General features: G+C 38.9%; 1 protein-coding gene across 1 annotated transcript in view; it reads right to left on the reverse strand.

The window, feature by feature from the left end:
* Positions 1-12529, reverse strand: part of unc5a (unc-5 netrin receptor A) — a 480707-nt gene that overhangs the window by 122614 nt on the left and 345564 nt on the right. The gene's annotated exons all lie outside the window — the stretch shown is intronic.

Genomic DNA, 12529 nt, shown 5'->3' on the forward strand with positions numbered 1-12529 from the left:
ATCCTATTGAATCAAATAAAAGCAGTTTAATGCTGTTTATCCTACAAACGCTATTAGGATTCCCCATAGACTAGTATTTGCTGGGTTTCTTGAGGGTGTATTTGGTTGTTCTGTGGAACTTGTGTGTGTGAGAGAGGAAAATCACTGTACTTTCCTCACATGATGTGCAATACAATCACAGCTTTTGCTAAATCGCACATTTATGTCGATTTATCATTCAGCTCTACTTTGAATGTATGCATGTGTTTTTTAATCTGCATTTAACCCATAGCAGGTGCTTCAGGGCTAATCTCCCCTTAAACTGCGAGGATACTAAATGCTACTATTATTTCATCTCGAGTTTCCTCCAACAACTAATTAAACCCGCTGAAGAAGGGGAAAAATACATATTTCCTGCACAGCGGAGTCGTCAAAGCAGGCAGGATTTTCTGCTCATTACTGTATAAAACAGGTCTATTGTCTGGCGAGAGACATCTGCTGAGAACAGATTGGGACATGAATTTCTCTGCGCTCTGCTTTCCAGTTTTCTGGGATTTTTGCCTATTCAGTGTGAATGTCTGCAAGTGTGGGTTTAAGAGTTTGGGTTTTGAGTATGACTGTTTGTAAATGACGAGTGGGAGGACTCAGATTAACATCTGAAATGTGCAAAAGCCTGAAGAAATAAGGGATGTACTTGTCGGATCTCATTGACGTTGATGCAAGATATGCTTCCAAACCATTTACAGTTGAAATTTTAATTCTCTGTAACACTTTAAAATCATGGTAAATGTATTTACTAACATGAACAAACAATTAGTAATACACTTATTGTGATATTTATTCATCTTTATTCATTTTAGTTAACTCAATGTGCATTACCTGATGTTTACAAGCATGGATTTGGATGTTAATAAAGCATTAGTAAATGTTTATTTTTTATTTTTTATTAGAAATACAAAAAACAACAACAATACAATCAAGTACCGGCAGGTGCGTGTGTTTGTGAGTGTGTGTGTGCGTGCATGTAAAGGTAACTTGGTAAACACGTCAGAGTACATACAACAGGAACAATAACAGTCACTAAATGAAGCAAGTAACTTATATAAGGAGTGACAACAATACTAGTGATATAATGATAGTAATAATGACAGTAAACAAGCAAGAAAGGACAACAGTAATAATCATTAACAACAACCACTACAATAATAAAAATAATAATAATAAAAATAAATCCCAAGTACTACAACAACTACTACTACGACTACAGAGAGTGTCTAATGCTACAACTATTACTACTGCTACTACTGCCACAACCACTACTACAATGTGTACTACTACTGAACCGATTACAACGACTAATACCACTGATACTACTACTACATCTACTACTGATACTACTACAGGAATGACTGCTACTACAACATCTACATCAACAACGTCTACTACTTCTGATACTACTACACAGACAACGACTACTACACATACACTACTTCTGATACCACTATACCAACGACATCTACTACTACAGATACTACTTCAACTACTACTTCAAAAACCCAAACTACAACTTCAATCAATACTACTACTACTACTACTACAGCAACCTGAATAATGACAATGGAAGAGATACTTGTAATAATGATAATGAGGAGATAACAGGACAAGTCAGGACAGTACTAATAATAATGATAACAAAAGTAGAAGTAATAATATTGATGATAATAGTGAGAAGGTGTTTGGGATTTCAGGAAGAGAACAAATAATAATATAATAATAATAATAATAATAATAATAATAATAATAATAATAAGTAGAAAAAGGAAAGAGAAGAAATAGAAGATTAGAAAATTAGAAAAGGAGAGAGAAAAAAAGAAAAGGAAGGAAAAGAAAGAGTAGAAGAAGAAAAGGAAGTGGAAACAATTTCAATTCAGCATTATTAAATGTAGAACTATGATTAATAAATGCTTTACAAGATTATTCATATTTAGTTAATGTGAGTAAACATAATCAAACATAATTTAAACAGTGTCTTTAGTCTGTAAATATTAATTTAACTGCAATTTATTCCCAAAATCATCAGAAAATATGTAAAGCAGATAACTGTAAGCCTAAAATTAACATAAACTTTAAACTTATTCCTTAAAGCTGATGTTTAATGTTGATGTTGACCTAGAAACATGTCCTTCTTGGAGAAATCACACATGCACAAAATAAATGGTAACACTTTAGAAGAATGGTCCATTAGTTCATGCATTTACTAAGTGTTATGAAAGGGATGCTGAACAACGGACGTGTGGATCCACATTATTGTCTTGCAAGCAAAGGTCAAAACAGGAACAAACAGGCGCATACAGATAATGCAAAGGATTATCAATAAACAGGCTAAAAGGCCAGTACAGGCGACAAACAACGTAAACAAAAGAAAAAAGCAAAGGGTCAAGCAAGGGAAAATGCATCATAATGTTTACTTAACAGTTTAACAAGACTCAGCCATGATGTGTGTGTGTGTTAAGTTTACAGCCCTTGAAATCAGTCCATAACGATCGTTCAGCTGTGTGTAATCACTGGGAATCAGGAACTGGTGTGTGCGAGGTGCATTCTGGGAGTTGTAGTTCGTTAACATGGCATGTGTAGTTCTCCAGTAATTCAGTCACTAGAATATTTACATTTTCCGATAACTTCTCCTTTTAGAAAATATACATGAGTGAGTCTCGTGTGTCTGATACGGCATCTTGTGCAAACAATCTCATCATGTCTGGAGTTAACAAAATAGATTGATCCAATTCTGCTTGCCATTTGTTAAGAACATAGCTTTTTATTAGTGGCTTTAAGACTGAAGGTGGGATTTTATGCTGTGTTTAACAGAAGAAAGAAATTCATAAAAGTTTAGAAGCTCTTGAGCGCAAGCAAATAATGAGGACATTTTTATCTCTGGGTGAACGTTCCCTTTAATGCATGCATCTCTTACAGCAACATATTTATTATGTAAAAAGAATGAGCTGCTTCACTTCATTACTAATCATTTGTGCTAGATTCACAAGAAGTGATGATGTTGTGCTCTTGAACACATGACATGGGGGGAAAAAAGCTTTAATTGCAAATCATCCCAAAGATAAATCCATAACTTTGTATGGAAGCCATACAGAAATCAGTGCATACCCAAATGAAGATGCCAATCTCGACACTTTGATCCGAGCGGATGTGAAAACAACACTTTGATGCCCATCTGCTTGGCCGGACCCCCGGCTGAGTGAATTTCCCCATCACACCAGCTTCTGTGCCTTTAATTTCAGCAAAAACGGCCAATTAATAACATTCCGACTGCAGCGCTGCCTCCAGAACACACAATACACACACATACAGTGATAATAACTGGCCTTCGGCTCAGCTGGCAGGTTGCAATATTCCGTGTTTTCATCTTTTTGTTGTTGATGTTCGCACTATTGGCAATTTTTGCATGTCAAACCGCAGCGCTGCAGAATATGCCCGGGTGTTTTGAGATGATGTGATGATTGGACATGCCTCCATGAGGCCCTTAAGCGGAAAAGCTCAGGATTCCAGAGCGGTACGGACTCTCAGGATGATAAATACCTAATTCTTAATAAAAAAAAACTCTGTGCAAAACGTTCTTTATAAGTTCATCCTAGAACACACACTGTAAAAAGTGATTATTTAATTTACTTAAAATTCTTCACAATCAGTACACTTCACAATCCATTTGGATGATGCGATGGCAGCCACAGGACAACAGCGCCAGTGCTTCCAGCTAAAGGGGGAGTGGAGAGACAGTGATAGAGCCAATTCAGTGGATGGGGATGATTGGGAGACGATGATGGGTAAGGGCTGATGGAGAGAATTTGGCCAGGACACCGGGGTCACACCCCTGCTCTTTACAAGAAGTGCCATGGGATTATTAATGAGCACAGAGAGTCAGGACCTCAGTTTAACGTCTCGTCTGAAAGATGGCACCCAATGACAATATAGTGTCCTCTTCACTATACTGGGGCATTAGGACTCACACAGACCGCAGGTTGAGCGCCCCCTGCTGGGCTCACTAACACCACTTTCAGCAACCTAGTATATCCATTTAGTCTCCAATCTAGGTACTGACCAGGCTCAGCCTTGCTTAGCTTCAGTGAGTAACCTGTCTTAGAGTGCAGGATGATGTGGCTGTGGCAATAGATAGTTTGCACAGTGGATGATGATGCTTTTTTATAGTGTGTAGTATGCATTGTGAATAATTTTGTGTTTGTTTTTAAATGTGGAGGTGGAGAACTACTTCGTTTTTAACAGCGAGGACCTCAACGGTGTTTTCACCCACAGAGATTTATTCCTAAATGCATGGGATACTGGTATTTTGTACAGCATGTTTAAATCTCAATTCAATACAAACTCTTCACTCCTGAGCTCTCCATCTGCGGAGTTTGCTCATATTCTGCCTCTTTATATCTCCGTCTCTTTCCATCCAGGATCCGTATCAGCAGCCGATGTGGCCAGATTAAACAGAGCGGTGTGTGAAGCGCATTGCTTTATTTCTGCCGGGAGAGAAACTGCTCCAAATTAACCGTTAATAAAGAACAAGTGTTCGGCTCTCGGTGTTTCATGATAACCAGTGGGTAAATTACAGGGCGAGACATTTAAAGCACAGCTTCTCTCTGTTTTACCCTCTTTTTTAATGGGAGGCCTTTAAACTGTAATTTCACAAAAAGCACTATTGATGACAGACAGTAACAGAACAAGAGATTCAGTGCAAACACCTTATGTTTAAGCGCAGACACCATGATATTAAGTGCTGAGAGAGCTTCAGTTGGAGCATGACTACAAGACATTAAATTAAAAGATATTCATTCAGCTTAAAGTGACTATTTAAATGATATATAGGATTCTTTCAACTTTTTTTGATAAGAGTATAACAAACAGAACATTTGGTATACTGCAGTATAACACCATATTTTTATTTCCAGTAAACAACTGATCCAAGTGATCCATTTAGATTCAGTCTCCAGTAAACAACTCACTGATTCAAATGATCCATTTAGATTCAATCTCCAGTAAATAACTCACTGATTCAAATGATCCATTTTGATTCAGTCTACAGGAAACAACTCACTGATTCAAATGATTCATTTAGATTCAATCTCCAGTAAATAACTCACTGATTCAAATGATCCATTTAGATTCAGTGTCCAGTAAACAACTCATTGATTCAAATGATTTGTTCAGAGTGAGTCTCCGATAAACAAATCAGTAATTTAAATGATTTATTCAGAGATTCAGTCTCCGGTAAACAACTCACTGATTCAATTATCAATTTAGATTCAGTCTCCGGTAAACAGCTCACTAATTCAAATGATCCCTTCAGAGTGAGTTTCCATTAAACCACTCATTGATTCAAATGATTTGTTCAGAGTGAGTCTCCGGTAAACAATTTACTGATTCAAATGATCCATTTACATTTAGTCTCCAGTAAACAACTCACTGACTCAACGATCAATTTAGATTTAGTCTCCAGTAAACAGCCCACTGATTCAAATGATCCATTCAGAGTGAGTCTTCAGTAAACCACTCACTGATTCAAATAATTTGTTCAGAGTGAACCTCCAGTAAACAACTCACTGATTCAAATGATCCATTCAGAGTGAGTCTCAAATAAAAAAATGTAAAGATTCAAACGATCCAATTAGAGCTGATGTCCAGTTAATAACTTAATGACTCAAATGGTCAGTTAAGAGTGAATCACCAATAAACAACTTACTGATTCAAATAATCTGTTCAGAGTGAGTCTCCAGTAAACAACTCACTAAGGCAAATAGTCAGTTAAGAGTGAATCACCAATAAACAACTTACTGATTCAAATGATCTGTTCAGAGTGAGTCACCAATAAACAACTTACTGATTCAAATGATCTGTTCAGAGTGAGTCACCAATAAACAACTCACTGATTCAAATGATCTGTTGAGAGTGAGCCACCAATAAACAACTCAGTGATTCAAATGATCCGTTCAGAGTGAGTCTCCAGTAAACAACTCAGTGATTCAAATGACCCATTCAGAGTGAGTCTCCAGTAAACAACTCGCTGAATCAAATGACCCGTTCAGAGTGAGTCTCCAGTAAACAACTCACTGATTCAAATGACCTGTTCAGAGTGAGTCTCCAGTAAACAACTCACTGATTTAAATGACACATTTAGCGCAAATATTCAGTAAACTACTCACTGAGTCAAATAGTTAGTTTAGAGTGCCTTACCTATAAACAATTTACTAATTCAAATGATCTGTTTAGAGTGAGTCACCAATAAACAACTCACTGATTCAAACGATCCGTTCAGAGTGAGTCTCCAGTAAACAACTCACTGATTCAAATGATCTGTTCAGAGTGAGTCTACAATAAACAACGCACTGACTCAAAAGATCCATTCAGAGTGAGTCTCCACTAAACAACTCACTGATTCAAATGATCCGTTCAGAGTGAGTTTCCTTCTGCTGTGGAGATTGACAACTGAGAGATTTAACATCAATACACAACACAGACAAACAACACATTGTAAAATCTTTCTAAAAGAAAGAAGAGCCGAAAAAACAAACACAGAACTCAACCCAGGACACATTTTCAGACCCCTTTAAGCTCTGTGATCTGGAAACGTGACCTTCCTGCAGGAACACAAAGCGTCCACACTAAACAAACTGTGTTAATGTTGACCTCCAGAGCGCCCTTCCTTCCCTTTCCATGCTGTCGAGTGGTTAATGGGACTCGCAGTAATGCATCGCAAGCTTCACATCACATTTAATGATCAATACATCAAGTCACCTTTATTTATATGGCGCTTCACGCTGTTACAAAGCAGCTTCACAGCAATCGACAGAAATCAAGGAGACTAATTCTGCTGTGAAGAAGATCTACAAAGACGACGGTGCTGTTATTAGGCTCTGATCACTTCTAATGATGGTTTAACTGAGTTCAATATTATTGCAAGAATTGGTCACATTTCTGAGGAATCTGAATTATGAATAATAAAGTCTGAACATTAAAGCCTGACAGCAATTGAGAAATACAGTCACATTTCTGGGGAATATTTGGTCAGACGCAAGCCAGAATTGCAAGACAGGCTATTAAATCACACTGCAATAAAGTCACACATAAAAACTCAGGATATCAACTCGGCTTTAAGATTTAAAGGGCACCTATGATGAAAATCATCTTTTGTAAGCTGTTTGGACAGTACTGTGTGTGGGCATAGTGTGTCCACAGTCATTATTAAGGGTGTCACGATCGAAATTCATGCTCAATTTCGATTATCGAATCAAAAAATGGAATTGTCGATGCTGCCACGCCCTCATGTTTTGCGTTTACGTTCGCGTTGTCGACAAAAAATACACACAGTTTGCAAGCTCTGCTATGTGCTTATCAGGGTTGGGCCGATAGACGTTGCCGGTATCACAATCCTCCGTCCCGCCCCCGTTGCAAATCCGCTCGCGAAAAATACACACGGTCCTGTTTACACTAATACGTCTTAGTTTTTAAATGGCATTTTAGAACGACAAAGATCCACATCCACACTGGCGTTTTGCATTTCTGAGCAGCCCTCCTTCCTCACTACTGCTGAAAATGCACATCACGTGAACACACACACATATTCACACACAGACGCACAAACACTGTCATGTGCTCGAGACAGCGGGTCCAGGCAGTCAGCGGGTCAGGAGACTGCTTCAATCTTTCACACTTGTACTTAGTAATTTTAGCGAACACCTCATATACTGTTGGCTGGTTCCTGTTGGTTGTGCACCTTTTTTACCGACGCCATTATAAGAACACAGATCACTCTGCCTGTTCACGCCTATTCACGAGTCCCGCGGAAAAAGTGATTGACAGGTGGTAATTATGTGTGTAACTTATTCAATTCAATTCAATTCCCCTTTATTTGTATAGCGCTTATACAATGTAGATTGTGTCAAAGCAGCTTCACATAAAAGGTAACAGTAAAATAGGAACAGTGTAGTTCAGTTTGTAGTGTTTAAGTTCAGTTCAGTTGAGCTCAGTTCAGTGTGGTTTAATAATCACTACTGAGAGTCCAAACACTGAAGAGCAAATCCAACGATGCGCAGCTCTACAGATCCTGAACCATGCAAGCCAGTGGCGATAGCGGAGGGAAAAAAACTTCACTAAAGCCGGAAGTGAAGAAAAAAAACCTTGAGAGAAACCAGACTCAGTTGGGCACGATCATTTTAATTTCTCCGCTGGCCAAACGTCTTGTGCAGAGCTGCAGTCTCAGTGGCGGAGGCTGGAAGCTGGCCTGCAGCGAAGACTCGTCTGTCTCTGGAGCGTCACAGGAATCAGTCTCATGTTCTCCACTCTTCCATGACCATCACAGTAGCTGCTCAGGATTCGGCCTGGTCCAGGATATAAAAAACCTTGGGATCATCTCGTCGTTGGTCTTGGATCAAATCAGTGACTCTGCATAGTCTGAGGGCCTCGGGAAGAGTATCCCCAGGTGGAAATGGAGAATAAAGAAAATAATTAGCGTAGCTGATGTTCACAGTGTATATCAACAAGATGCAGAACCTGTGTGGAAGCCCCCTAAGTGGTGCACTAAGTGTATGCTTTACTGAACAGATAGGTCTTTAATCTAGTTTTGAATTGGGAGAGTGTGTCTGAGCCTCGGACGTTATCAGGAAGGCTATTCCAGAGTTTAGGAGCTATAAATGAGAAGGCTCGACCTCCTTTACTCGACTTTGCTATTCTAGGTACTACCAGAAGCCCTAAGTTTTGAGACCTTAGAGAGCGAGTTGGATTGTAGCGAGACAGAAGATTGGTTAGATAAACAGGAGCTAGATTATTTAAAGCTTTATATGTAAGAAGCAATATTTTAAATTCAATACGAAACTTAACAGGCTTATCTTTATTCATTTACTGTTTGATTTGTTTATGGGTAAAACAAAGACCATGCGGGTCAGGTAGTTTAAACGGTAGGCTACAAATAATTAATTTGCTATGAATTAATTAAGTATTCATAATTAATTCACCGCCGCCTATGACGACGATGCCATCGTCCATCACGATGTTTCATATTAGACATCGTACGATGCTAATTTGGACGACATCGCCCAACCCTAGTACGTATACCACATTATTCCACCGGCAGCATGACTAACATGGCAGGGCATCTCCGCAGGCGCCACAAAACATTTACTTTTTTAAATCGAAAATCGATTCGAATCGTGAGTATAGAATCGAAAATATAATCGAATCGAGGATATGGAGGACCGTGACACTCTTAGTCATTATGGGGTGATATAAAGACAATCAGCCTCTTTTTTAAATTTCCTGATGTTAAAATGGAAAGGGCATCCGCTGCATAAAACATATGGCTGGATAAATTGGCGGTTCATTCCACTGTGGCGACCCCTGATGAATGAAGGGACTAATCCGAAAAGAAAATGAATAAATGAATGAATGTTCTATTGTATTCATCTATGCCAGGGCTATTCAATTGGCGGCCCGCGGGCCGAACCCGGCCCCCCGAGGCAATTTGTTCCGGCCCTCCGAATATTGTGACCAAGACATCAAATATAAATTTTGTTCTGTCGAAAAACGCCTGCTACAGTTATAAAGTGACATGCTTCTGACAGCACAAGCTACAGTTGAAGGCAGCACAGTGAGTCAAGTGATATTAAGTGAGTGGCACGGGCAGACGAAAACATTTGGATATGTTTATAGAAAAGGCCTTTTCAATCAATCAATCAATCAATCAATCAATCAATCAATCAATCAATCAATCAATCAATCAATCAATCAATCAAAGGCCTTTATTTGTCACATACACTTCCATGTAGTGAAATTGGACCCCACCGACCATAAGCAAGATATCGGTGTTAGGTATGCAACGATTAGCCGATTAGCCGAACTGCGCTGTAATTCATCACGGTTAATTAATCGTAAAGGCTTCTCTATGCCACATTTCTGTTGCACGGAACCAAACTGCTGCATTTAAACAAAGTCATGCCAAGTTGCCAACTGTGCGCTAGTTTAAAGTTCCAAGCTTGTACACCGAGGCTAATACGCAAGCACACCAGATTAACTATAGCAGCGGGCCGTTCCCATATCACGTCTTTTCCATGTGCAAGTTTGTTATTTCTAATGTAAGAACATATGACAATATGCGCGAAAACAGAACTGTGCGCTCACGGCTTTCCAGGCGCACGCAGTAGAAAACATCTCACGCTGTAGCAGTGAGTGTTGTGCGTGCCTTTTAGTGCAATGTAAACAAAAGATATGTAAGACAAATTATTATCAAATCAATGATTATGCAAGTATGAACGCAGATGATAACAACAGTTAATCTAAATACTTAGCTAATATTAAGCTTAAATTTACAGTAGACGTGATAACCGTGAAACCATGATTATTCTTCAGACTATATAATCGTCAGCCAAAATTTAAAATTGTTGCAGCCATAATTGTTATGCAGTTCAAAACATCACATATGAATGTGTGTGAATGTAGAAGAAGGCTGCTTCAGCAATGCACTGCTTTTGTTGTGCTTTGAAATACATTTGAATATTTTTGTAAAATAGCCGTGTTGTACAACGCACTCATGTAGTTTCAAAATACAATATATTAACATTTTAATGTAGAAAAAGCCAACGTGGGTGTCTTAAGGAGCAAAAATACAGCATATGGGCTCTTATTAACAAACTTCAGCTAGTATATAATGCAGCTGCCAGACTTCTTACCAGGTCTAGAAAATTTGATCACATCACCCTAATTGTATCCTCCTCACACTGGCTGCCTGTTAAGTTTCGTATTGAATTTAAAATATTGCTTCTACCAATAAAAGCTTTAAATAATCTAGCTACTGTTTATCTAACCAACCTTCAGTCTCGCTACAGTCCAAACTGCTCTTTAAGATCTCAAAACTCAGGGCTTCTGGTAGTACCTTGAACAGCAAAGTCAAATAAAGGAGGTCGAGCCTTCTCATTTATGGCTCCTAAACTCTGGAATAGCCTTCCTGATAATGTTGGAGGCTCAGACAAACTCTCGCAATTCAAAACTAGATTAAAGACCTATCTGTTTAGTAAAGCATACACTCAGTGCATCACATAATGGTGTGATACATGAATGTGCTCCACACAGGTTTCTGCACCTTGTTTAATACACACTATGAACAGCAGCTACGCTAATTATTCTCTTTATTCTCCATTTCCACCTGGGGATTCTCATCCCGAGGCCCTCAGAGACTATGCAGTGCCACTGATTCGATCCAAGACCAGCGACGAGATGATCTCAAGGTTTCCATAATCTTGGACCAGGCCGTATCCTGAGCAGCTGCTGTGGTGGTCATGGAGGAGTGGAGAGCATGAGACACTCCAGGGACAGACGAGTCTTCACTGAGGTCCAGCTTACAGCCTCCAGCGCTTGGACTACAGCTCTTCACAAGACGTTTGGCCAGTGGAGAAATGGTCGTGCCCATCTGAGCCTGGTTCTCTCGAGGTTTTTTTCTTCACCTTCGCCAATTGGTGAAATTTTTTCCTCACTGCTGTCGCCACTGGCTTGCATGGTTAGGGATCTGTAGAGCTGCGCATCAGTGTTTGGACTCTCAGTAGTGATTATTAAACCACACTGAACTGAACTAAACTGAGCTGAACTTAAACACTGAAAACTGAACTACAGTGTTCCAATTCACTATAATCTTCTATGTGAAGCTGCTTTGACACAATCTACATTGTAAAAGTGCTATACAAATAAAGGTGAATTGAATTGCTGTTGTGTCATCACTCCTATTGCAAATCATATATCTCCAGCTCTCCGTTTGGGATGCTTTTCATGAACTGGCCCCCATGACAAACTAATTGAATAGCCCTGGTCTATGCTTGCAAAGTGTTTATCATGTTTTGTATGAATGTAGATGTATGAATTCTTTACATGTAGAGTCATTTAGGTCATCTTTTGTGATTTTCATATCACTATGAATATCGCAGAAACACAAATGTCCATTTTTTCCAATATCGTGCAGCCCTAAAGCTTATAAAAAAAAAAAAAAATATATATATATATATATATATATATATATATATGAGAAAGAATTTCAGGGAAAGAAATTCAATGACAAAAGAAAAATGCTTTGCAATATCAATTACAAAACATGAACTCAGAACTGTGGAAAAATATTTTAAAGAAATATAAACAATACAACCTGGGATGTAAAACTAGCTGTGTTGTCAGTGCCGCTCAGGTCTGCATGTTGTCGTTGGTCAGTGTGTGCTTCACGCTTCAGTCAGTCTATGGAGACTCCTGTCGCTGTTCATTTGTGCTTCATCTAAAACTCCACATCTATAATCCTCTTAGTCTATGCTGACATTATCTTCAGCAGCTCAAACACTCTAATGGCTAATGGACAGACGGCTGCTTCTCACTCAGGGCTGCTGTTTATGCTAATGAGGGAGAGATGAGCACTAGTGGGTGTGGCTTTCCCCCTCTGATGACATGTACAAATGGAGAATGTCAATCAAAGTGTTTCTGCAGACTCAAGTCTGATTGTAAACATTAATTC

Source organism: Danio aesculapii, chromosome 14 (assembly GCF_903798145.1).
Source record: "Danio aesculapii chromosome 14, fDanAes4.1, whole genome shotgun sequence".
NCBI lineage: Eukaryota > Metazoa > Chordata > Actinopteri > Cypriniformes > Danionidae > Danio > Danio aesculapii.